This window comes from Cuculus canorus, chromosome Z, assembly GCF_017976375.1.
Source record: "Cuculus canorus isolate bCucCan1 chromosome Z, bCucCan1.pri, whole genome shotgun sequence".
Lineage (NCBI taxonomy): Eukaryota > Metazoa > Chordata > Aves > Cuculiformes > Cuculidae > Cuculus > Cuculus canorus.
In genome coordinates, this window is record NC_071441.1 from 48682117 (window position 1) to 48709126 (window position 27010).

General features: G+C 45.3%; 1 protein-coding gene across 12 annotated transcripts in view; it reads right to left on the reverse strand.

Moving 5' to 3' along the window:
• ELAVL2 (ELAV like RNA binding protein 2) overlaps positions 1 to 23570 on the reverse strand; it is an 89112-nt gene extending 65542 nt beyond the window's left edge. For 4 of the 12 annotated variants that reach the window (XM_054055231.1, XM_054055225.1, XM_054055223.1 and 1 more), the window contains exon 1: positions 22816 to 22966. The gene's annotated coding sequence lies outside the window, so the exon portion shown is untranslated. Of the gene's footprint in view, positions 1 to 21100; positions 21191 to 22815; positions 22968 to 23515 lie in introns of those variants that run through there. The other 8 variants (XM_054055230.1, XM_054055227.1, XM_054055224.1 and 5 more) reach the window with 7 other exon arrangements.
• Between the last annotated feature and the right edge of the window lie 3440 nt (positions 23571 to 27010).

Consider the following 27010-nt stretch of genomic DNA (forward strand, 5'->3'; position numbering starts at 1 on the left):
ACCTCCTACCAGACAGGTTCTTTTAGGCAAGTCTTGAAAGCAAGAACTGAGCCAAGTCCAGAGCTTTCCAAAACCAGATCTCCAGCAACTACTATGTCCTTCTCACGTAACTCACAATATGGTAAGCAGGTTATGGATAAAGCAGTAATTTCAAAAGGAATACTCAAACATGCAGTCTATACCATAGCAAGTCTCTAACTACAGCCTGCACAGCAAACTGCTCTTAGATAAGATGGAAATCACAGTAACTTCTCAGTATATCGGATAATTTGTTTGCAGTTCATTACTTCATAACTCTTTCTTGATGATGGCACCAAGTGTAAAAAGGAGAACTAAAAACAGCCAGAGAAAAGGAGAACTAAAAACAAGCTCTTAAAAAAATCAAGCACTTATGTCTTAATATAGATGAAAAAAAAAAACATTCTGAGCATTTTTTTAAAGTGCTAGCAAGTTGACTGATTACACAATGGGTACCTCTAAACGCAGAAGTTAATTCAACTTACCAGTACTGCTAGAGACTTAGGGTCAACCTAAAACAAAGGAAGGCCAGAGAAAATGTGGGCCCGAGGCTGAGTGGGGCAGGGAATCTGGTGGCAATGGACATGGAAGAGGCTGAGATAGTCTATGTCTTCTTCACCTTGATCTTCACTGGTGAGATCAGTACAAACATCAGATGTAGGTGAGAAGACCAAGACAGACTCTTTTCATAGGTATTCAGCATCAGGAAACCAATATATATTATGTTTAAACATGAAAACTTATTCCACAGCGAACATGGAGAGGCATTGAACAGAGTGCTCTGGGCAAAGCAGGAGACATCCACAATCCAACTGGACATTGTGCTGGACAACCTGCTCTCGGCTGCTTTAAACCAAGGGAACTAGAAAATCCCCTGAGGTACCTCCCAACCTCCGCAATTCCAAATAGCTTCAATCGTCACTATAACAAATTAACTAAATGATTAACTAACATAACTTTGATAGTTCTTAATGGGCTAAAGAAGCTAAAGTGTGCAGTAGAGGGCTGTTAACCAGTATCACCAGCTCTAGTCCTGAGAACAGCTTTGAACATAAGCAGAATACATTAAGCCTGTGTCTTCTTTTCCCACAACTGGTAAATGAGTTACTGAGAAATCTCCACCATCCATAACGGATGGAAACTTTTGGATCCATCATGTAGTCATCCTACTATTCTACCTGCAATGGTCACAGTTCATTTACACTACATTTAATTAACACTCATTAACATTCAAATACACTTGCAGGTCCAGGAATACATTATGGTACACTTACACACGAACTTTTACCTTCCACAATTGTGTCAACAAACAATGTTTAACAGGCAAGATAAGGCAATGAGAAAGAGGAGAAGATACCTAAGAAGTACCTAAGACCTAAATTCCAGGCCCAAGGTCACACTATTAGTCAAGTTTCAAAGTAGTACTGTGATTTAATCCACATGAATGATGGGCAAAAATAAGACAACATACCACTCAACTGTCCTCTGGATGAGCAGATTCCTTTAAGGTGTCCTTTACAGGGAGTACCAACAGCAAAAGAAAGGATATACTTGTGTTACTCAACTGACTAGCATAAATGGGGAAAGAATTCAGACACATGAGAATCCAGAAAAATTTAGCCAAGTAGCATTCAACTTCCAAAATATTAGCACAATATTGCTTATTATGCACTCAGATTACAACTCTATGTAGTCCTCCACTTACAATGCAATTCCATTCTCGTTTATCAGATAAAATACTCTACAAGTCGCCCCAAGACCGTGTTCTCAAGAGTACATTAAGGCATTCCACCTCTGCTCATCACAACCCATTCTGTGTGGTAAGCACCACTTCTTCCCCAAGCTTATAGCACTGCCACTGTTAACCAGCTTAAATAGGTAAGTAAAGCAAGACCTGTGTAAAGCCAATGTTTCTTTCAAGAGTCCAACCAACACTACTCTTACCTTCAAAGGAAGTCAATGCACCTAGTGATTAACAGACTTAACAAGGAAGTTTGAGAAATAAAGCTTGATACTTCAGAATTTTTTTATAAACCTCAGATATCTCCCCAATTCTGTTCAGACATTTCTACTGCACTGTCTGCCCCCTCAAGGCTGTTTGTGACAGCTTCCTTAACTGGAGACAGACAAGACGTGTCATGCCTTTACAGAGGCTTCAAAACTGAATTGTTCAATGTTAAGGAATAGTCATATGCAAGCTATAAAAAGAAAAGAAAACACACTTGGGAATGAATTGAAGCATAAGGAAATTTCCTTGAACAGCAACTATTGCTTCATCGACTGCACAAGCTAATCACTGTTTTGGCTTTCTGGGATTTTTTTCCCCTCCACATATCAAATCTTGACTATGGAATTCTCTATAAAGCAGAGTCTCCACTGTCATCTCCTGAAAGCATTAAGTTTTATAGCTGTATTATACTGAAACAATTCCACTTCCCCCCTTTAATTTTTCTTTGCCTGGAGCACTTAAGATTGAATATATGTGTTCTTCCGTTACAACAGCATTTGCAGTGCTACAAAGCACCTCCAACTTTTAGCTAGAAGTTGACATTGGGTTTGCTTTTCACCCATCACCCTCCATCCTGATGGATGCCACAAGAAATTTCAAGACACCGCTTCAAAACGCTGAAGGACAAAATGACTGGACAACAGTTCAATGATATCACTAACTAAAGTTAGCCATCCTCTAATTGCTTCTAGCCCAACATCTACAGTTAACCTGACTTTCACCGAATACCTACCCCAAACTACAAGAGTCTACCTATTTAGCAGAACCATAACTAGATAAATTAACTGAAGCTGAATAAAACTAACACTATCCTTAACTCTACTGGCTATCCAATGCACTTTTTTTTTCACGTAGAACATTGTTTAGAAATGACACATACATTATGCACAAGAAGGAATTAATAGCCGAGTAGAAACATTAAACTGATGAACAATCCTAGTGTTGCATAACTACTGGTCCTGGCTTTCCTAGTCATATCAGTGTCTCGGCTCACACTGAGGGGAAAAAGCTGACATCAGAAACACAACGTACCAGAACTAGCCACAACTACTCAGAAGTGGCCACTTCTACTTCCCTAACTCCACAAAGAGCTTCGTGCAGGTGAGAACTCCAGCACAGCTGCACATTTCACTTCTTGATTCATCTTACATAAATTCAGCACAAGATTAACATGAAAAAAGGAGAATAAGGCTGATATTATGATCAACAGCAGATTATTGCTACTGGACTGAAAAGTACACAACTGCAATACCAATTGTTTGGTCACTGGCAGGAGGCCCTGTGATGAATATGGCTACCTGATGTCCTCACAGGTTCTGCCCCTTCCGTAAGTCAGACAATATTACATGTAAAATAGACAACTTCATACAATATCATACCTTGCTTCTCGCAAGAGTGGAAACTATGTGAATATCAGGTCACCTACAACCCGTAAGTTAATATAATCCTTTCCCTACACAAATATTTGTGAGGTGGAATAAGGAGGAAGGAAAACATGTACAGGTCTTGCACCACTTCCAAGGATGTTTTACTGATATGGAGCAATAGTTCTGGAAGTCTTAATGGTAGCTACATTTAGCTTGAGCAAAAGTACTTTCATAATGCAATAAAAAAAACACAGCAAAATGTTGATTAGCCAGCAAAAAGCTGAAGCTGTGCTCTGGCTACACCCACACAGCACAATAAGTCACAAGCACTTCCTAATCAAGGAACAGCAAAGCAGTTCAAGGAAAATATACTGCAGATAACTGTGGTGAACTGTGCTTTTAGAGGAAGAGCTACAGAGATTGCCAGCTGCTCACAGTTAAAGAGTATTCCAAACACTACTCTCCTTAATAAACTTACATCACCCTGGTTCACTCCAGAATCTGACCTTGAAGAAAGACTATTTCTTCTTAAGTTGAAAGGTCTTTGGACTGAAAAGACACAGGAAATTTCAGGTAGACTTCTTTCGAGTAGGGTGATCCAGCATTCTTTTACACAATTCTGGGTATCATTTGGGAAGGATGAGTTTGAAGGTCTTGCCAAGATATTACAAAGCAGCTATTGTGGCAGAACAACCTGTGAACATCTAGTCACAAATTAAAGATTAAATAAGGACATTGAAGAGTTTCATCTGACTACTATAGCTCTGGAAGTTTTCTCCTTCTCTATGACACCAGTCTATTTCCAGCCTCCTCACGTTTCCTTTGTAACTGTTCACTTAACTAGATTCAGCAGCTTGGATAGAGGAAGATTCCCCACATCATCACTGCCACGTTTTGACTATGTAGCTGACTTCTGCTGGTCCCACCACAATCTAGTCAGTCTATTTCACTGGAATGTGATGCATTAAAACTATTCTCAAGATTAAATCCTGAGCAGTAGGCTTTTCCCAAGAAAATATGGAATAACAGATCAAGACTACCTCACTAACTCAATTTTATTAGACTGCAACATAAACTTTGGTCAATATTCTAGCTCTACAGTGCTGAAGACAGAAGTGCCACATTTCAACACCACAATGAGCAGTTACTAGCAGTCCCACATAAGTAGTTTTAGATCCATTTATGTCCTCCCATTTAGAGAGAACAAGTTCTTGTTCATCTTTTAAGAGTACATCTATCTGTAGAAAAGAACAATATTTTTGGTTTTGATTTGCACAGACAATCCCAACTGCTAACAGGGATGAATGGCCATGAGGTGGAATGCACTAGAAGTGCAGTTTTGCATACTTATTTTTAAGTGCTTTTAGAGATTGCTCAGATGAGTTGTGCATTGCACCCGAAGGACTGCAGGCAGTAAAGAACATATAAGTATCAAGAAGAAGCCAAAGCACAACCATTAGCCTAATATTGCCATGTTTTCCAATTTTCCATAATCCTCCAGGTAGTTTACCTGGCCTTCATGACCACTAGTGTATGTCCCACACAAGACACCAGGAAAGGCTGCTTTAATGTGTATTCCACTCCTTCCTACCTCAAAGTCCTAAGAAAATTGTCCACATCATATTGCAAATTAAATCTTCTGCTGCAGAGTCTAGTAAACGCAGAACAAGAGCAGCTAGCTACTGTTAAAATACTTGAGCCAGGGGCATTCTCAAATACTTATGCTCCCGGCCTCCCACTACAGTCCTTCGTGCTCAGACGAGCTCTTTACCGTGTCTCTGCATCCTAATCCCTGTGAGATCACTCAGTACTACAGAACACAGAAAAATGGATAGCAAGTAAGGCACTGTTGATACAAACAACAGGTAACCAGTCAGCCCAACACTGTTGCACGAAAGGTATGTTGCTTATACCTGCCTCTTCTCCAACATTACCAGCTCAAAACCAGAAGCAGTACATATAAGAAGCATTACTGTGAGAATGAAGTGGTCATAGACAAAGCTCTCAGATTTTTGCTTTACTAAACAGAAGTCTCTCAACTGCATAAAAGCACAGAGAAGCAGATAGTCCTTTGTCACTGTACTTAACTATACAATGCCACAGTCACTTCCACAAATCAAGAAGCCACAAAAGAAGTAAGAGTTACCTCAGAAGAACAGGGATACCCAAGTCTTAACACACCTTAAAATAATCCAGATTTACACTATGTTGCTGTAAAAACAGGTTTATTCTGATCACTACAGTGATCTTCAGCCTTCTGACTCATTAGCTACATTTTTCTATATTTCATTTCGCCTCAAGCCACATTTTCTTTCTTACTGCACCGAAGACAAAGGTTGATATTGCCCACATGAAGCTACCCTGATCCATATGGCACCGGATGACCCAACACTGAAAATGTCTAATCCTGGCCAAATCTCAGGCACATTCTCCTAGAAGTGTGCCCAAAACCCAATTTGCCATCTGAACTAGTACAAATACCCAAAAAAAAAAAAAAAAAAAAAAGCTGAACTCCACACTTACTCTGAGTTGTTGTAGCTTAGCTTCCACTTGGCACAAACTGCGTCAGTATTTGCCAGTAGCTCTCTCATGACTTCCCTCTTATCCAGAGAGAGAGGATCACTAACATTGCCACTCGGAATACCCTAGCTATCAAGGGATCCTCATTTGGCTGTGGCCCAGAACTGCTCTTAGGGATTTCCAGAAAAGCTTTGACATCCACCACTCTCAAGAGAATGGCTCACACAGAAATATATCATTTTAGCTGTAAGAGGGCTCTGAAGAATACTTAAAATCTAAACATGGAGCCTGTGTGCCGCTGGGCTGATCCCCACCAGAAAAACAAGCTCAGTCATATCACTATTTATTCTTTGAATAGGTCAGCTTACACAGAGGAAGAGTCAACCAAATTCTTTTCTCTCAGTAGAGCAATACCACACAGCCTCTCAGAAATAGTAAATATTTGGCTCTACTACTATGCATGAAAAATCATGAGGAAACACTGTTAACTGATGATAAGCATTATGTGTAAAGCAGACTCATATGGGCAGCTACCCACATAGTGAGTAACAATACTAGCTGTCTAACTGCTATCTCATAAATGTACACTCTGAAGGGGAGTACAGGGAGAGAGTGTTGAGGTAGTACTACAGTTGTTAAATAGTGCAAAGGACTCAATTTCACCTTGAAAGGCACTCATACGAAGAGCCAATAGTTTCATACTGTGCTGGCATTTCTGGTTATCACACTGTATTAGCTCGGGTTTGTCAGCTTCTTCTCTACAAAAAGAGCTTACATCACAAGAAACTTTAAGCTACAGCACATCTTCCAAATCAGTGACCTCTAAAGAGCACAGGTGACAAAGCACAATTTGATACTGACATCTACCTACATTAGCCTGTCCTTCTCATACAATGCTAGTTAAAGTCGGACACAGCAACTCAAAACCAACCAACCCCCTAAAAAAGATCTTTTAACCACAAAGGCTTCGGTTACTAGAGTTGAGTTTGTTTATTCTTTCTATAAGCGTCAAACCGAAGTACCCTGCCATGCCTCAGTTCTCTGTTCAATAAATGCGTTTCACAGGCAAAAGTGGTAGATCACAGTCATTCAGACTAGGATGAACTTCAGGATGTCTCCAGTCTGACTCCCAAACCAGAGCAGGCTCAGTCAGGTGGTCGCACCAGGCTGCCAAAGGCTTCAACCTGTGTGGGCTGCAAATCCTCCAAGGAGCGAAAGAGCACCACTTACCTGGCCCACAGGCCCACTATCCAGCTGTTCCTGGGGAAGTCAGGGGTGGGAAAGAGGTTTCCCTTATCTCCAACCTTTCAGGCCCTACTCAGCTCACTGCTCACCAGGGCCCACAGACTTCTCCCTCTAGTCCTGCAGGCACCGCTGCCAGGTCTGACTGTCCAGGACAGGGCTGCACAACGCTCCTGCCTGAACTTCACAGGGCCTTTGGTAGCCATTTTCTCGCACTGGTCCCTGTACCTCTGGACAGCTGCGCAGCTCTTGAGAAAAATCAGTTACACCCCTCAGGTGCTGCCTGCAACCTTGATGAGGTTTAGTCTTCTCCCCTTCCACAGGTGACTGGAGAAAACAGTAAACACAATAGGTCAGAGTCCAAGACCTCCACTTTTAACAACTCTTCAGGAAGATCATGGATTCTACCAGTTTCCCTCCTATTTGTCCATCCACTTAAACCTTCATATCCCAAAGTTGTTAAAGATTATTTCCAAAACCAGTCTGTTCCACTACAGTTTACAATGAGGCTCCCCAAATAATACTTACCGCACTCACTTCTAATAGCGGCAAAACTTGCTTTTCTCCAGTCATCGAGACTCTTCCTGATCTTCCCAGTCTGCCAAAAATGTAACAATGGCATCATCTAAATAACCTCTGACCCATGGACACCAAATAATTGAGATTTCTAAAGAGAACCCAATCCTCTTCTGCTCCCAGCAGCTCTTCTCCTTGCTCCCTCTCCCTATGCAAAAAGGGCTCAGAAAACCCTGTCAGTGAAGACTGAGGCAACAGAAGTATTGGACATCTCACAGCCTTGTCTAACTGCTGCAAGTAAGTCATCCATTCAATTCAGCACCAAGCCGAGACTCTTTTTTCACTTTTTTTAATGCTGCATTATTGGTAGATACTCACCTTGTGGCCCTTGACATCTTTCACTAACTGTAGCTACGCTCTAGCTTCATCATCCCTTTAGCCACTGACAACACTTCTCCTTTATACCTTGTCCTCACTTCCATCCCCTGTACTGTATTCAGCCATGAGTTTCCTGTACAACCAAGCCTGATATGACTTTCCATTTTCCTAAGTCCACGAACAGCTCCATGCAACTAAGCTGCTCTTCCAGAAAAAGGATAAACTATCTTTCCCTCTCTTTCCAAGAGGGACTGTATCCCTCCGTCATTGGAGAGCAGTCGCATGAGCAGCCCCATATCTCAGTTCCGCCAGAAGCTCCACAGTTTTGATCTACACAAAGATCTCTGACTCTCACTACTTGTCAGCTGGGCTGCGCATACTTGTGTACAGGCACTCAAAGTGGGCTTTCTTTTGGCCTGCTTTAGCCTTCCCAAATGTACTCTTATTCCTATACTGCTGCCCATATTTAGAGCTCCAACCTTCATTCTCTTCATTTAACTGCAAGCTATTCCTTCTGCACATCTCCACCCACCATATCAACTTTAAAGTCCTTTCCCCCAGGCTGGCAAACGCTTCGGAAACCGGACTTACTTGGTCAGCAGTCCTACATCTCTCTCTCAGTCCTCTAAGAGGAACACAGTGCTGTAAGAGTTAAAATGCTGTATACGACACCAGAACTCTTGCCCTTCAACTGCAGGATTGCAGTGATCTCTGAATCTCCCATGTCCTGTGATTGTACCCCCAGAGCTTGAGGCCTGCTTGATTTACTTCAGTCTTCCCTTCACTGCCTCTGACCACAGGGATAAGCGTAAATACCGGGCAATTGCCCAGGAGCTGGACAAGCCTCACCAAAAGCATAAAGCTGGATAAGCCTCACTAAAGCACACTGGATCTGACAGTAATGACACTCCCACAACAGCATATGTGTAAGGCAGATGCCCATCCACCTCACTGAAGTCAGTCTCTGACCACCACCATCGACCTCTGCTTCTATACAATTTTGCTTATTATGGCTCTGCATTGACAGTGCAGTCAGATCATTATTCATTCATTTTCCTGTTCATTACCCTGTGAACAGGACACAGGGTAGCAACTGGGATTGACCATCAGTTTATTCCAGCCACTTGTTGAGGTAGACTGACCAGCAAACGGACTACGCATCCAAGTATAACACCTAATACCAACACGCTTATCTCTTTCAAAGAGGGGCTCAAAAGCTCAAAAGAGGGGCAAAGGCCTAGCAGGGAGAGACTATTTATGGTTTGTCAGTGCTGGGGAGGGATGACTGCATATCTTTAATCATGGCAATGAACACAAGACATTAACAGTAACCTAGACTGGGAAAGGTGGTAGGACGAACTTCAACAGCCTATTTCTTTGTTTATCAAAACAGAAGAATGGTGCAAGTCATATGCCATGCAACTATTCCCTACCTAAAAAAAAAATCAAAAAAAAAAAAAAAAAATCAAGGTAACTTCCAACTTCTGACTCCCTTTTGGGAAGAACAGGATCTGTGTCTCACAGGCACAGGAATACCTGCTCCAAAAATACTTAAAACTCTTTTATCAAATGCCAATATGAATGAAGACAAAACCCAAAAATCTGCTGTCAGGTCAGCTACTTGTACAGAAATACATTTACCAGCTATCCTGCCTTGGGACCTACAATACTCAGACTCAACCACTATGTCTTCCTGCAAGCACAACTTGGAATACAGAACAAAATACAAAGCCTTTCACTAATAACACTCCGGATGCACATTCCTAGGCCACTTTAGAGCCTGGTTATTCCTTGTTAATTAGGTGACCAAGTTTGGAGAAGGAACACAAGCATTAGAGCAGGCATATCTAAGTTCAGAAGCCTTTTAACACACAGCTTAGCCATCTTCACCCTTACATATTGTTCTGTTTAGCCAACTATTCTGGCCACCAGTGTACTGCAAGTCTTCCCAGAAATTCACTGCCCTCTGACATGGACTAAGCTACTGACCTGTGACCAGCACTGGGCTTGCCAGACACCCACCCAGTCTCCAGCAGGACAGGGGGAGAAAACAGGATCAGAAAGCTCATGGGTCAGAAAAAGAAAAGGCAATCATAGAATCATAGAATAGTTTGGGTTGGAAGAGACCTTAAAGATCAAGTCCCAGCTGCACTGTGATGGGGACACCTCCCATTGGATCAGACTGCCCAAAGCCCCATCCAACCTGCCCTCGAACATCTCCAGGGAGGGTAATCTACCAATTTGGGTCATAGGCATAACAGACTTAACTTGTGGAAAGTTAATTTGGTGTATTGCCAATTAAAATGGATTTAGCCACAGAGAAAGAAAAGCAATAACAAAATGCCTTTCCCAGCTCAATTTAAACCCTCCATTCCAAGCTCCTCTGCCTCCTTCCCACCATTCCCAAGCAGGGCACAGAGGAAGGGGCTTTACAGACTTTCCCCCTGCTCCAGCAAGAGCCCTCCCTCTCCATATCCAGCAGCTCCTTCAGGAAACATCCCCGTGCTGCAGCACAGAGCCTTCCCCAGGCTGCCACGTATGCCTCGGCTCTGTGTGCCGCAGCAAGAGGCCTGTGCCATGGCCACCTCCTGCCATGCCGGCCCTGCGCCACAGCTGGACCTCACCCTCCCTTCCTTTGACCTCAGTGCTCGAAGGGCAGTTTCCTTGCTCCGTTTGCCCCTCATTCTTCTCCAGCTGTGCATCATCGCCTTCTCTCTCAAGCAGCTTCTCAGGAAGACAGTGCAAGCTCTACTGGCAGGCACAGGTGGCTCCTGTGGCAGTGAACACATTGGAGATCTGGCTAAATGCGGCAGAGTTCACCCGCCTGTACAACCCTGCCCTCCACAAAGCCAAGCAGCCAGCTCTCATCCAAGTCCACACCCACAGGCGGAGGAAGAGGAGGCAGACTGCCTCAAAGTCTTCCTTCAAGTTTCCTTGGTCACTGCTTTCCTGGTGAAAGGGGAGGAGCTCAGAAGATGCACAGCCATTTATGAAAGTGCCGAGACCTGGACAAAGCTCCTGTTTCTCAGCCAGCACAGGGCTACACAAGTAGTTAAGAATTATTTTCCTGAGGTCCAGCACCTCATCTGGGTGCCTACCAACACGTGAAGTCCTCCAGTGACACACAGCAGAAAAATCTACTGGACAAAGCTCATTTTCCCCATGCTACTTTGGCTTCAAGCTTCAAATTCCTCATACAGAGCCTGAAATAGATCATTGTGTTTTCATCCCCCACAGGAAAGCAAGATCCACTGCCCCTAGAATAGTGTCTCCTCCTCCAGGCCTCCTCAAACTCAGAAGAGCCCAGAACACTTCCTCCCAGCAGCTGTCACTTCTCCTTCAGCATGCCTCATGGGGCCTGAACTCTGCCCCTGCTCCAGCAAGACAGCGGCTTCACCGAACAGTCTCTATGGGAACCGACACCAGCTGGTTAAAAGCAAGGCATGTCCAAATTCACCTGAATCCACTTTACCCTTAAAGCTTCAGATGCATGGGGGGGGCTTGTTTTCCTGGAGCTGGGGAAGAATAAGGGGAGGCCAAAAACTACCTTCTAGAAATCCACATACAAGAATAAGCAAGGAGGCAGCCTGGTTCATGAACTATCTATGCAGGGATATGGGCAGAGAGGTCCCTCTGCTAGGGGAACAGCTTCTCATTATTTAGTCCCATCTAGTTTTGGGCTACCCACAAAGCACCCATTTTTGAACAACAACTAGCAGCAGCAAGAAAGGCTTAGGCTCTCAGCTAAGGTTGCATGGCACAGAACGGATGTCAGTCACCTGTGGGCACTTTTCTTGACCCATTAGCTAAATGCCTGGCCTAATACTTATTTTGGTTCAAGGAGGTGTGGAAAATCACTCTTCCAAGTTAGAGGATACAGTGGATAAATTTCCCTGGCCATACTCAAGACCTACAAAAAATACGATTCAGAATTAAGAAAAAGAAAAGTCTTCAATAAAGCAGGGCAGAATCCCTGGGGTGAGTAGACCATCAAGTAGCATAAGCCTTCAAGCAAACATTTTAAAACGTTTGATGTGCAATGTTTATCGTGAGAGCATGATGACATCACTGAAGTTTTGATTTGGAGGTTGTCATTGACTTAATACTGTAGTAAGTGTGCAAGTAAGCACCATCTTCCTCAGGTCAGGCAAGGTAAAAGCAGCTGACAGGTATTGGAAAAAGACAGGACATCTGGGAGCTAGGACTCATGAGATACACCTACTGTCTTGCTGAGTTTTCAAAAGGCATTACAAGCTACATAGAGTCAGGCATACCTTCACAGATGCCCCAAGGGGATGATCAGCTTCACAAGTTCTCAAGTTTTGGCCACAGACACCGTTCAAACTATTCATCTTGCATTTAAATATGAAACTCATGTTCAGCCCTTTGCCACATCCACAATACTTCAAATATTTTTGTTTCAAGAAATTGATATTTCTATTCCCATTTAGTCTCATTGTACAACTTCCCTGGTTTTCCACTGAGAACTAAAAAACCCTTCAGTTCATACACATCACACATGACACCTACCATCCACATTCAAGTGTTCACATTTGCCTAGGTAGTATCAGATGTTGTCACCATCATGCCGTACCTGAGTGTAGTATTTCTTATTCATTGATGCAGGTCAATGAAAGTCCTGCATATACACACTGCACTTGATGGGAATTTACTCAGTTGCCTTAATTTTGCCTACAGCTCTTCCTCATAGCGGATTTTTCAGATATACAGAGATAAAAGCAGCACATCCTTCTCAAGCAATCATAAAAAGCCATGTAAGTCAGTTTTTAAAAGGGCGTATCAACCCAATTTAACAAACGGGAGGACAGATACTATTAGATGGTCATTAATTCTTAGAAGCAGAATATTTGAGCAAGTACTAGCAAGAGCCATTAAAATCACGTCCCCAGTCCTGGGCACTGTGACAACACATACCAAGATTATGTGAGACTAGTATGCCGAAGAGTAAATTACACCTGGTACTGCACAGTTAAATTAAGTCAAAAAAGGGAACTTCTTACAGAAGCTATCAACTCATTTTCTGTTCTCATGCACTGCTTCAAACAGGAAGCCTGGTGCATTTGTTCATTCTATGCAATTCATACCAGAGATTGGTAATTTGACAAAGCATTTCTTCAGAAATGCTGATGTCACTTGTTTCAAACCCCGTATTTTGAAACACGTTTAGGTAATCCTTACTCCACCTGGTTACAAACATGCACTCTTTGAGAAGATGAAAAAAAGGGCATATCCACAAAAGAATGAACAGAAAGTGCTTTTGCCACAGCAGAAGTCTTCAGTACCAACTCCTTTTCTAACAGGTACTTCTGAAATACTAGATTATCAAACCCCAAAATTAGTAGTGGAATCCACATTTCTTCTAATGTTACCCAACTTACAAAGAATGCCCACCTCAGACTCTGCAAGTCCCCCTCAGATTCACACAAGGGTTTGGGTTGGAAGTAACCTCTAAATACCACCAAGTTCCAATGCCCCTGGCATTGGCAAAGACATCTTCCACTACATTAGGCTACTCAAATCTTTCTCTGTGCCACCTGCATTATACCACTCAACATGGAAGCAATCACTGTCTCATGAACATTGAGTTACACAAGAAACCTTCCACACAAAAATATTAACCCTACAGCCCAGTTATTATTCCAGCAGAAGAGATCTCTGATCATCAGTCCTATATCCAAAAGAAGATTTGGTCTCCATCAGGATCAGCAAGTTTTATACCCTTCAGCTGCACTGGTTCAGAGGAACTTCACTACTAGCACCACTCTCCGCATAAAAATAGCCCAAGCATGACTATTTAATTTTCTTTCAGTTTGCTCAACTCTTACAGAAAAAAAACCCAAAACTGCTACTCAGTTGGCTAATGAGGCTGTAATTCTCACCTTGCCTACCAACATTTCAGCCATGGATGCATTCCAAGGCAAGTGCTATTGTTATGTCAAGCTTTGCAGCTTAGCTATCTGGATCCAAATGCAGCTTCTAAAGTTTTCCTCACTTTATGCACTTCACTTCGGCAGCATATTTCCAGTCCCCTTCAGAATGGGTGCTCAGGCCAGACTAGCAGCAGCAGTTTTAAGTCAGTTTTGGGTTATAGCTCCAAGTGTAAGCACAAAAAGAAAAAGTTGAACTTATTAACAAACCTAATTTCTTCTATCTAATGCAGGCATGCAATACATACATACTTTGTTAAAAGATGCATAAGATGTTTTAGAATTATAACTTTAGTTGTCCCTCTTTTGGAAAAAAGAGAACATATTTTAATGCATATTTGAGTAGAAAGCAACCACTGCAGGAAGTCTGATGAAATACCCAAGCATGTTACTAGAGATAAAAATAATATCCCTAATTATCACAGGTACTAGGATTTTAAGATTTAAATTCAGAAGAATTGAAAGCCCTTCTTAAATCAACTGTGATATGCAAGTACTAGTGTTCATCTCTTCCTGTTAGTTATGTTTGCTAGTTCAAGACTGGAGATGAACAGTAGATACAGAAAACTCTGCCTTTCAACTGGGTTGATGCATATTAAAGTTAATACTAATAGCTGAATAAAAACAGAAGTCGCAACACTAGCTTTTGGCATTTCAGGAAGACAAACAAAATGGATGGCACCAAAACAAAGACTCCATTACGAAAATAAAGTGGGAACATAGTGAAGGCATGTTTGCTGCTAGCATTCTTGCTGTGTATTACCCAATTCAGTGAAGTGGCTACTTCACTGAGTATGTATATGCTCAAAGCACATTCAAAAGTCCAAACATGCCCTAACAATCTCTTCCTTTGCCCTAACAGCCACAAAATCTACTCCGTCCTGCACCCAGCTTCCTCAGAAATATCTTTGCATGAGACCAGGGTTAAGGGACCTCCTCCTCCCCACCACGCATGCACTTCGAACAGGGCCACTTCCAGCAATGTTGCAGCAAATATAACTACTTCTGTAACTAAATATGCGTGTTTGTGCCCTACCGGCTATCTATGAGCTATCAAAAGCTATTAGGCCATCCAGCACACTCTTCTCCATGGGTGCTGCTTAAGTCCAGGCACAACATTTCTGCAGTATGCAAGAGACAAGATCACAACTTCAACAATGCATTCATAGATACCCTAAAAAATCTGAAGTTAATCACAGACAAGTGGAGGATCACCCTGCGCTGGTACCAAAGCTAAAATCACATGCCACAAACACACACAAAACAGTAACTGCCAACAGTAAGGCCAAGTTACAAGCACCAGGCAGACAAAACCCTTGCCCTTTTTCTGATGTTATTTCCTCACTTTTCATATCCATCAAGGCAAGCCTAAAATAGGGAACTCGATTTCTTAAAGGGTATTCTATAGTTTCACTACTAAAGCCACACATAACCATGAAATCCTTAGCTGATGTTACCTACATTAAGGTATATTAACAGTAAGCTTCCCATATCATCACATAGAAACAAAAACCTGCAGCTCTCTGCAAAAAAAATGTTAACTGTCCAAATTTCATATATGGAGACACAGCTCTAGATTCAAGACTCACAAAATCACACAGTTTTCCCTACCACAACACACTTAGATACCATGAATGTTAATGCTTGGAATGCACCCACTACTCACCTTGAAATTTAAGAGAAGGCCAGTCCCAGGGGCTCCCTTTGAGATGTTCAAGCCTCATGACACACAGGTACTGTTTAAATATCTACAAAGCCCATCAGAACCAACAAACACCTCATCCTGGTGGTTTCAGCCTCCCATTTAACCTCACTCCAGATAATATGGTAGAAATCTTCAGCAAAATAAATATAAGAAACAATAGGCAACTAAAAAAAAGCTAAAGGGAAGCTGACTCCAAGTACCTCTTCTGACTGTCATTCTACTTCTAAAAAAATGCATAATAATACCATTGACAAACATATCAGCAGGATAATAAGCAGAGAGGCTACCAATAGAGTAGTTAAGCTTACACTAGTTTTTGCCTTTCCATAGCTGTATATCCCTCTCTCAACCTTAGAAATTGAAATGAATAAGGCATTTGTCTACAAATGCTTATTTGAGTTTTCTGGAGATTAACTCTGTTAATACATTCTGTAAAACAAATCCTACTTATTTCATTTCTGTCATTAAAAGTATAGATTAACATCAGTACTGTAGCAATCATGCACTGGCAATTTCATTCCACAAAAGTATTCATATTTAACTGAATAAAATTTAGCAAGTACTTGGTTAAAGAAACTCACCCCGAGAACTCGGACAGCAAATGCAGCTAGCACAGACCTACAGAAAGGCTGCTCAACACATCAATTCCAGGACGCCTAGAACAGCCTTTTTGAGCTCTGTGTAGACTGTTTTATAAAGCATTTGAATGTCTAAGTTTTTCCTACTCTATCAGTACTCAGGTATTAAGTATTCAAAAAACTGCACATACATACTGTACACGATGTTCTAGCAATTCAGAAGCTGCACAGCATATAACATTTTCTAGATCTATGCCATGACTAGCTGAAGACCAGAGGGAGCATGTGGAGTCCTTAACACCATCCTACAGTGTCCTCAACACTTTAGTAGTAATTTTCTAGCTTTTCAGTTACTTGCTCAACCATTGCAGGTTTACTGGGATGTATCAGTTTTTGCTAAACTCTGCAAACCAGGATACTTATTCTTGCAAGGTCTTACTGTCTTATACAGTCTAAGCATCTGATAGTACAGTCTCCGATCAGCAGCAGCACCATTTGAATCACCAACAACAGGACTGTACGAAGGAATGCAGAATCAGCATCACAACTGTTTTATGAAGTGAAGCAGAAGACTGCTTAGAATAACTCATTCTGATCCTAGGCTAGTGCACTCACAAGAGTGAAGCACTGCTGAGACACTTGAACACCTAACACTCATCCCAACTTTCTATTAGGAAAGCATAGCTTTTTCCAAAGCCACATTATGTCCAGGCTTACTATAATTATCAGAACAAATGAAAACCCCTGTTGCTTAAGTACTGGAGTACCATGAAGAACCGTGGCTCAAACAGAACACAATATGACACCAGCTGAAGTTTCATCTGAAAAGCTTCTGCTTGTTCTCAATCTGCATCTTTCACAGGTATGCAAGTAAGACCTTCCCACTACAGTTTTTGTCATTATATAGTTACTGCTCCTAAAATTCCAGATACTTTGCCAGCAAAGTCAGATTGAGATTTTGAGCTATTTCAAAAACTTGATGCGAGTTTAGAATTTTTAAATAACTTTCAGAGATAGCGAGCCTTTAAGATTTCTACTGTAAGATAGTTTTATCTATTTCACTTAGTTTTAAAGCTCAAAAAATGAAGTCATCTTTACAAGGTGTACTTTCTGCAGAGCTGTGTTCCAAAAGGCCTAAGGAAAACAGCAAGCACCTCCAAATACAAGGAAGACCAACAATTAGCTATTCTCCAACCACAGCTTCTGTCAAGCTTAGCAAGATATTTAGCTGCTCAGTAGCAAAACACTAGATGCCAGGAGTCCCTACAAAACAGCAATGCCTAATGGGCAAAAGCAGCTTGTTCCATATTGGCAGTTTCTCCAAGCTTCACTGGGAATCAATCAAGGAGCCTGTCTCTTTATGTTATTTTGCCACTAGAAATTCAAGATGGCTTCTTAAATTTTAACGAAAAGGATTAGGCAATAAAACATCTTGATCTAGCCCACCTGTTGTAGCAGCTAAAAGCTGTGACTTCAACTCTATTATACCAGCTTCTCCAGCACTAATCCTGCTAAGTAAGTCAAATTTACACAGGCAACTGATTAAAAAAACATGTAGTGGCTTCCTTCAGAATTGGAACTACAGATGTTAAAACCCATAGCACCATCAGCTAAACCTGCTGGATAGTATTGTGATTTTTCAATTGATTTGGAGGCTGTCAGGAAAAGAAAGCTCTGTGCACAAAAGCAACATTTGCTCACTTTTCAAGTCTTGGCAGCAGCTGGGAACATTCACTGCTCTCTGAAGATACTAGCACCTATTAGAAAAGCGTTACAGCAAAAGCAAAGATGGCTTTAAAGCAAGATTGAAATGTATATCCATCACAAATTGAGTTTATCCATTAGCTAACAATTACTTTTATCGCTATGCAGAACATCCCTGGAAAAAATATAATCCAAAAAAAAAAGCAAGACAGCAAGAGTTTTACCTACTAAAGCAGTATTTTAACATCACTGTTACTTGGAAGGAGCTTGTACTTGCATCTTTTACTTGCAAAGTACACCTCTGCAGTGGCATTCACTTATTTTAAGAAGCACAGAAAAGCGTAAGTATTCCTTGGGCTTTTACAACGCTAAATCACATCATCTACATCTTACTTAGTCGCCAAATAAAGCAGTTTTAGCTTTGTCCCCCCTCAGCTCAGTCTGAGGTGTGGTAGTTTACAACTTTTGAAAAGGTAAAAAATAAATACAACAAAAACAAAAGAATCACACTGATAAAATAATGTTCTCCCCCTCAATGAAAAAAGATGTTTACAACAAATCCAGGAAGAAGAATGAAAATTGATGTTCATATTGGGATAGGAAAGATGCAATAAACTTACATGCAGAAATATTTTGCTAGTATGAGTAAGCCCACAGTAGGAAGAGATTTATGCAAATATGGACACATCGAAGAGGCACATCCTGTCATGAAGACGGATTAAAAATCTCTACTGCATACAGAAAGAATCAACCACTCCACCAAGATAAAAATGTAGGAAATTAAGGTAGTTACCGCTAAGCGGAAATCTCACTTCAGGTACAGCCATAAAATATTTGAAAGGAGCATTAAAGATGTGCTTTGTCAGACTTTTTTATAATTGTGATTTAATTCTTTAGCAGCTTCAAGGTCACTTATACATGTCTATAGTTACAAATACTCAATATATCACAGCAAAAACTTCAAAATGCAGCATTTCTCTCTGATTAATTAATATCCCATTTTAAGCGATGTGCAGAATTAACACATCTGTATTTGCAAACCAAAGGATTTATTCATAAGAGCTATAAAACATATTACAACTCCACTCTTAAAAAAACTGAACGTAATTTCAGGATTCAGAAAATACGGGATGAATACAGAAATGCAAAACTGAATCTCTACTTAGCACCCTGGTGCCCATTTTCTCAACGGAACGCATTACTATTTCCAGTAATATTTTCCAGACTCCAGTCTAATTTAGCATTGGCCATCAAGGCAGAGATAAATGACGAAGTCAAGTGGGGCGGAGTTCTTTAGCACAAATAAAAAAAAACAACAACAATAAAAACAGGAATCATTTTCCCTTCAAGGAAATGTAGTAAATGTAGTAAAACACTCAATTCTTATCAGGCATTGCTACTTTATCAAATCTCACTTGTAAGAAAACCAGACACTAAATAGCTACTAAACCATATTATCGAATTTAGTCTTCAAAATTCCATATACACAGCAACTCATTTTAGTCTTCCGGTCTTCTACTGCAAAACTACTTCATTTAGTTTGTGTTGGGTATTCTTTTGTGGGTTTTTGTTTTAAACGATCAGTTCTAATGCTCTCACGAATTATTCCTGTATTTAAAGGTATGTGCGGAGGGCATTACAGAGGTGAAAGGGACACCGAGCTGCTCGGACGGGCTACTTTATCTTCAGCGCTACGCAGGTGAAGCGAAGCCACCATGCACACAGCGAAAGAACGAGGAGGCTTCATCCCTGCAAAGGCGGGCAAAACGCACAGCCTCGGCAAAGCCCTGGCAAGGAGGGGAGATGACGGGGCGATCGCTCAGCCTGAGCCGCGCCAAGTGGGTGCGAGACCCCGCACCTCCAGCACCGAGCACCCCCGGAATAAAACCAAACCGCAGACAAACGAGCCCGTGCCACCTAGCCGAGGCCCCTCAAAATAACCTACAATACTACTTTATATAGTTTTTATTGGGTATCGGTTTGTGGGTCTTTGTTTTCAATGAACATCAGTTTTAAAAGCTCTCGCGAATGATACCTACATTTAAAGAGACGCACAGAGGGGATCGCAGAGGTTACAGGGACCCCGAGCCGCTAGGCTCCCTGCCGCACCCCGGCGACTCCTAGACCCGCTGCAGCCCCTCCACCCGCCGTCGCGACCGAGCGGCGCCGCGTGTATCTCCCACACCTCCCCGCGGGCGCTGCGCCTGGCGCTCCGCAGCCGCACAGGTGTGCCGGGAGGGGCGGGCACGCCCCGCGACTCTGCAACCTCCTTTGCAGCAACAAGCGACCCCCCCCACGCTCTTTAACCCGCACCAAACTGGTGCCCCCGGGGCTCAGACAAGAAGACGGTGGCAGATGCACTATTGTGGGCACAGGCAATCCGGTCAGAGCAAGGTCAGACCTAAACAAGAAGGAAAGAGAGGTTCAGCTTGCGAAAAAGAATGGGAGCTGTGGCTCAAGTGGTAGGCCAAGCGAAGGAAATAGGTGGGGGAGAAAATCGTTCAGAGGATCGTTGCAGACAAAACAAAGGGTTATTGAGAAATGTTTTGTCGGGAGAACAGGTGCTAAACTTGCCCAATTAGCACTACATGAAAACGCGGGGGGGGGTGGGGAAGGAGACATGTTTAATAAATCCTAAAGCGTAAATCAAAAAGCTGTGAAGGCCCATCAAGCAGAAGAACGGAAGGAAGAGCCCTTCAGAGAAAAAAAACCCAAACCGCTGCAGCAAGAGGAAGCCCCTCTCCATGCAACGCCTCAAACACCTTGGAGTTTGCAACCCGGAGTGCAACAAGCCGACACCGGCGCAATGCCACCCCCGACAACAGTAGGGGAACGACAGCCTCCGCACACGCCGGGTTTTCATCCCTTTTCGGGGAGTGGGGGCACACACCCTTCCCCCCCCCCGGCACCGGACCCGCTTTTCCTCCAAGCGTGCCCAGTTGGGCGTCCCGCTGCCCTTCGCCGGGATCGAACCGGCTCCCCCACCTCCCCCTCCGCCCCACCCTTCGCTAAACAACCCGGGACTCCGCTCCGCTCCCCGCGGAGCGCCCCGAGGAAGGGAGCAGAGGAGGGGTCCCGCTGCCCTGGAGCTGCGTGGCACACACCGCACGCCTCACCCGCTGACTCCGACGCTGCCAGTGGTGCTGCACCCACCCTGCCACACAGCCAGAGGAACGGGGCGGTGGCGGGCTGATAAAAGCGCCCACCGCCCGCCGCTTGAGTGACGCCGCCGGAGACCACTCAAGGGCCGCGCCCCCGGTCCCAGGGCGCTCCCCCGCCGCAGCGGTACAGCCCGGCGGCCCCGCCCCGCAGACACCGAGCACCTGCGGCCGGCGGGGAGGGGAGCGCGCCGCGCCGAGCGGAGCCTCCCGGCCGCGTTTAGTGGTCGGGTTGCCGTGGGATCAGAGGCAGCGCGCCCGCGCTGCTCCCCGTCTACGCGGCTTCCTGGTAGTCTCTCTGCAAAACACCGAAACGCGGAGGTACCGCGCTGCCTCCTCTCCGAAAGGGCGAAGCCCCGGGCCCCCCGCGCGACGGGGTGCATCCACTGCCACCGCCCTCCCCGGGTGGCCGTACTGGCTTGGAGCCCCCGCGGCAGACACCAGCTGCTGCGACAGCACCGTCCCGGCGTCTGACCGGGTGGGGACTCCCCCTCCCGCCCTCCGCCCCCGGGAAAGCGCGGCTGCCTAGCGGTACGCAACCCTCCGAGTCTCCGTTCCTCCGGGCCCGCGGGGAGCGCGCCCGGCGAGTGTTTGAAGGGGTGTCACCGGGAGACAGGGGTTCCGTCCCTGGAGTCTACACAGTTCGGGTCCGTCCCGGCGCTGCAATGCGCCAGGACGAGTCAAAATAAACCGCCTCAGCACCAACATCATCCTTCTAAACGAGTAGATGGATGACATTCGTCTGTAAATGTGCCTCACTTCTATACTTCTCTAATTAATTTCCCATGTGAAATACGTAGGTAAGAAGCGACGTGATGGGCATAAATTAATCAACAATGGCAGCGCTCCGGGACAGTCCTAGCCAGGAGCACATGCTGCAGCGCCAGCGTTTCCGACAGCCTACCCGGACTCCGCCAGCGCCGCGGGGCCGGGAGTCCCCGCTCGGATCCCCGCGGCTGCGGGGTGCAGGCTCGCCCCGTGCGCGCCGGGTCCCGCGCCCCCCGCAGCACCACGGACAGAGCTCGGTGCCACAGCCGCGCAAACCCCGCGCAGCGCCCTGAACAAAGGGATGCGCCCTCTCCCGCAGCGGGTTAACCATGTCCGCGGCAAGTCACGATCCCACCCCACCCCGAAGGTAACCGGCTTCTCCCAGGGGGAGCTCGCCGGCTCTCCGCACCCGCTGACAATACGCGCCGCGCGCTCTTCCCCCGGCTCTTTGTGCGCCCTGACACGCAGCCGACTCCCAGCCCCGCGGGAAGCCAAGGAACGCCGTGCGGCTAATGCAATTAGGCGCGGGGGGTCTTATCCCGGCTAATCTGCAGAGGCAGGTTTATCTCCTCAAAGCGATACGCCACCCTCCGCCCGCCGTGCTCCGGGTCCGCTCCCTGGGAGTCATCCGGAGCGGGACGGGCGGGATGGAGTCGGGAACTTGGTCGCTGGGCGAGAGCAGGTAGGGATGCGCGGCGAGATTCCCCCGGCTCCAGCGGCTCCGCTCCGAGGGCAAGGCGCGATGTGGACGAACCGCCTCATTCGCCGCCGCAGGAGCGAAGAGTGTGTTAAGCGGGAGCAAACAGTAGGTAAATGAGCGCAATTCTACACAGCAGGCACCCCGGCGTTCGAGTGGACCCCAATCGCGTACGCACAACCACGGAAAGAATCGAACTGCAACTTACCTCCCTCTCCTCGGCTTAAAAAAAAAAAAGTAACGGTGCAGTTCTCCCAATAAAGAAGAGTAAGAGGCAGATGGATAGTTCTCTCAAGACAACACACAAGACCTAAATTGGGGGCAATTCTAAAAGGAAGCGGGGGAAAAAAAAAAAAAAAAAACACAAAAAAAAAACCACCACAAAAAAACACCTCTCCCCCCCTCCCCCAACAGTCCAACACTGGGGAAAAAAATCCAAAAGGAAAAAAGAAGGATATTAGAAAATAAAAAAGGGAGAACTCGGAAAGAGAGAGTGACAGGACTACCCTCCTTCCGCAACCTAATCGAACAAAAAGAGAGAAGGGAGGGAGAAATAAAGGAACAAAGAAAAGAGGGATGGAAGGGCGATGGAAAGAAAAGACGGTCGGTCTCTCCCTGCCTGCCGGTCCCTGCCTAGCGGCTCTCCGCCGGAATCAGCTGCTGCATAGCTGGGGCCGCGGGGGGAGGACACGGTGGGGTGCGGTGGGCGCCGCGCCGTGCCTTGCAGGGAGGCGGACCGCTCCGCAGATTTATAGCGGCCCCGCCGCCCAGCTCCCTGCCCGCCGCCGCGCTGGGGTGCGTGCGGCTGCGTGCGGCGGCCGCGGGGGTACGCGCGGGGGGCGTGTGGCCGTGGGCGGCCCCTATCTCCCCCTCTCCCCCCCGTTTCCCTCCCCGCACCGCCGCCCTACCCCGGCGCCACGCGCGGCAGAGCCTCCGCACCCCGGCGCGGCGTACGCTGCGGGCGGCGCCGCGCGGCCCCATTGGCCCGGCCGCCGCCCGGCCGCCCCGCCCCCGCCGCGCAGCCGGCCGCCCATTGGCCGCGCGCGCCGCCACTCCGGCGGGACCCATGGCGCCGCGGTTCGGGCCGCGCTGCGGCGCGGGTGGGCCCCGCGGGGGGTCCAGCGGGCGGGCGGGCGCGCGCGCGCCTCCCTCCCTCCTTCCCTCCCTCTTTCCCTCCCTCCTTCCCTCCCTCCTTTCCTCCCTCCCTCCTTCCCTCGCCGCGGTGCGGATGGCTGTGGTCGCAGCGGCTCGGGCGGCCACGTGGGAGCGGGGCGGTGCATCGCGGGGCGGCCCGCGAGGCCATGCCTGCCCACCGGGTGCTGCCAGCGGTGTGCCCAGAGGGCCGAGGAGGCCGGGGGCATCTTAGCTTGTGTCAGAAACGGCGTGACCAGCAGGTCCCGGGAGGCCATTCTGCCCCTGTACTCGGCGCGGGTGAGACCGCACCTCGAATCGTGTGTTCAGTTCTGGGCCCCTCACCACAAGAAGGATGTTGAGGCTCTGGAGTGTGTCCAGAGAAGAGCAATGAAGCTGGTGAAGGGGCTGGAGAACAAGTCTTACGAGGAGCAGCTGAGAGAGCTGGGGTTGTTTAGCCTGGAGAAGAGGAGGCTGAGGGGAGACCTTATTACTCTCTACAACTACCTGAAAGGAGGTTGTGGAGAGGAGGGAGCTGGCCTCTTCTCCCAAGTGACGGGACAGGACAAGGGGGAATGGCCTGAAGCTCCGCCAGGGGAGGTTCAGACTGGACATCAGGAAAAAATTTTTCATGGAAAGGGTCATTGGGCACTGGCATAGGCTGCCCAGGGAGGTGGTAGAGTCACTGTCCTTGGAGGTATTCAAAAGACGGCTAGACAAGGTGCTTGGGAATGTAGTTTAGTGGCAGATAGGAATGGTTGGACTTGATGATCTGAGAGGTCTTTTACAACCTGGTGAGGCTATGAAAGCAGCCGCCTTTCCTTCCCCTTCTTTTTCTTTTCTCTTTTGTATTCTTCACACACGCACACTCCACACAGTTTTGGCCATCATCATGGCCCACGTGGGATTTGTCTGTTGGAGAGTGGATGTATCAATGAGTGATATCTCTTGTGATAAACATTCTGGGTGGAAAGAGAAGGGAAAAAGGAGAGGGAGGGAAGGAAGGATGGAGGGAAGGAAGATAAAAAAGGAAAGACAGGAAGGATCAAATGGAGGAAGGGAAAGAGGAAAGAGGAAAAAAGGAGCTTTTATTCGTGGGATGTCTTGCATAGAGAAGTGTTCACAGAAAAAAAGGTTGTGCTGTGTGAAAGAAAGTTCTGCATGGTGCTAAGAAACACGCCTTATACTGTTTGTCCCTTTGTTGCGCTCAGTTGTAATGTCTTTCCACAATCTGAAGTGTTTCCTAGACATGGCTTTTCTTTTGTCACTCTTCTGACACAGAACACACAAGTGTGCATAATGTATTTCCAATAGGAAAGCACATACACCCTGCAGAAAGGAAATGCTTATTTAGAATATTCTGGTATTTGCCTATAGCCACGCACAAAAATGAAGAGGCATGGGATTTTGCATAGAGACATAGTGTTCCTTGAGAGTGTCCTTGAGTGTTTATAAATGATTAATAAAGTGAAAAAGAAAATACGCTTCCTTATGTATTGCCTGTTTATTCTAAAGTCTCCCTGTTGTACCACTGTGACAATAACTGAGTGTTACACAGGGCCTGATTTTAGATTTTACGTAATTAGTTATATGCTGAATGTGTCTGATGTTCTACTAGAACACACAGTGCTTAAATTATTTTTTACAGTTTATCACCAGTGTTCTGAATCAGAAGCACTCTGAAAAAAGTGAGTAACCTCTGATGTGCAAGTGCTAAGCTAGCGGCTCTAAGGATTGAATGAAGAGCAGGGTAGGTGTGGCTACTCCCTCCAAGCTGCTTTGTGTGATGTCTTCACACAAAGTTGGTGAAATTGTCTATGTAAACTGTCTTTTCAGCAGTGTCTGTTGATATCTGAGAAGGGTCCTCTTGAGCTTATACTGTTGTTTGGCTTATGTCTGATCCTCACTCTTATCTAATTATGGCAGCTTTTACCTTTTGGTACGGGAAAACTGCTTCTGAAAGTCGCTGAATGAGACTACAATTAACAACAAACTTGCTCATGCTCTTTATGCTGTAGGTGCATACATCAATAAGCTTTATATATATCCTTTGGGAAAAAAAAATAGTGATTTTTTGTTCTAGGCTGAATTTTGGAATGTGTTAGAGCACCGACCAATTAGAAGACATCTGTAAAACCTGTGCAGTGTGTCTTTGGAATTAGTAGATGTAATTGTTCATTACTTTCTTGCCTCATACAGTTTGTGCTTAATATGTTTAAGCAAACAGTATTCTTTAGCAGAATGCCAGCGATGTATGAGAAGACAAAAAGAAAAAGAAAGTAAGAAAATACATAAGCTCTCTGAAATTCCTAAGCAATTCAATGCATTGACATCCCTCCATTAAAAAAAAAACCAAAACAAAAAAAAAATAATAAAAAAAGTTATGGAAACATGCAGCTGTTCTTAGAAAGAAAGAAACTTGGCTTACGAGGAAGCCAAAATGTATGACACTAGAAGTGTGTTTTTCTGAGCTTAGAGGAAATTAAAGGACTTTGCTCTCAGTAGCTTTCCTGTCACATTTGACAGTCAGGACTCTGATTTCACTGTCCTCCTGCTCCCCCTCTGAAAGTAACGGTCCTCCAGCTGTAATTAGTGTCCAGCTTTCAGTGACAAATGCCGAACTTTATGCATTTGATTTCGAGGCTTAATTTCTCTACCAATGATGCACGTCTGTCGTGTTTGTCAATACTCAGTGCTAAAGTGAAATTAGGCAGAAAAAAAGCTGTTAAAGTGAATTGTCTTGTCATCAGCCCTTGTCGTCTCTCGTGCATTTTCAGCGACCCTTGATACCGGCAGTGGCTGAAGAAGGAAAGCTAGTATCTCCCCTCTCCCAGGAAAATCATATTTTTCTGCAAAGTTCCCCTTTGCTTCGGTAATATGTCTGGAAAGAAGTATTTATGATTAGCGGTAGCTAGCTGTCTGGACACAGCCTTAAGCTAAAACGTGTGTGGTTTATTAAATAGTCTTTGGCCATGGGAAAGCTAAAAGGAGGAGGGTACTGCTTGTTAAGGTGTAGTGAACACTCTGGCCGGGACTGGGAGTTCAGGGAACGGTAGAGAAAGCGGCAATTGCAGTGTGCTGGCGGAAGAAGGTTTAGCAACTAGCATAAAGTGGGGGATGGGGGAAAGAAGAAGGTGAGAGGTGGAGGCGGAGGGGGAGGTAAAAAAAGAAAAAAGAAGAACTCAAGCAAGCAAAGCCGCGCTTCGCCGCTCCCTCCCGGAGGGGTGGGCCGGGCGCGAACGGGGCGGCCGCGGAAAACCGCCGCGTCAGCA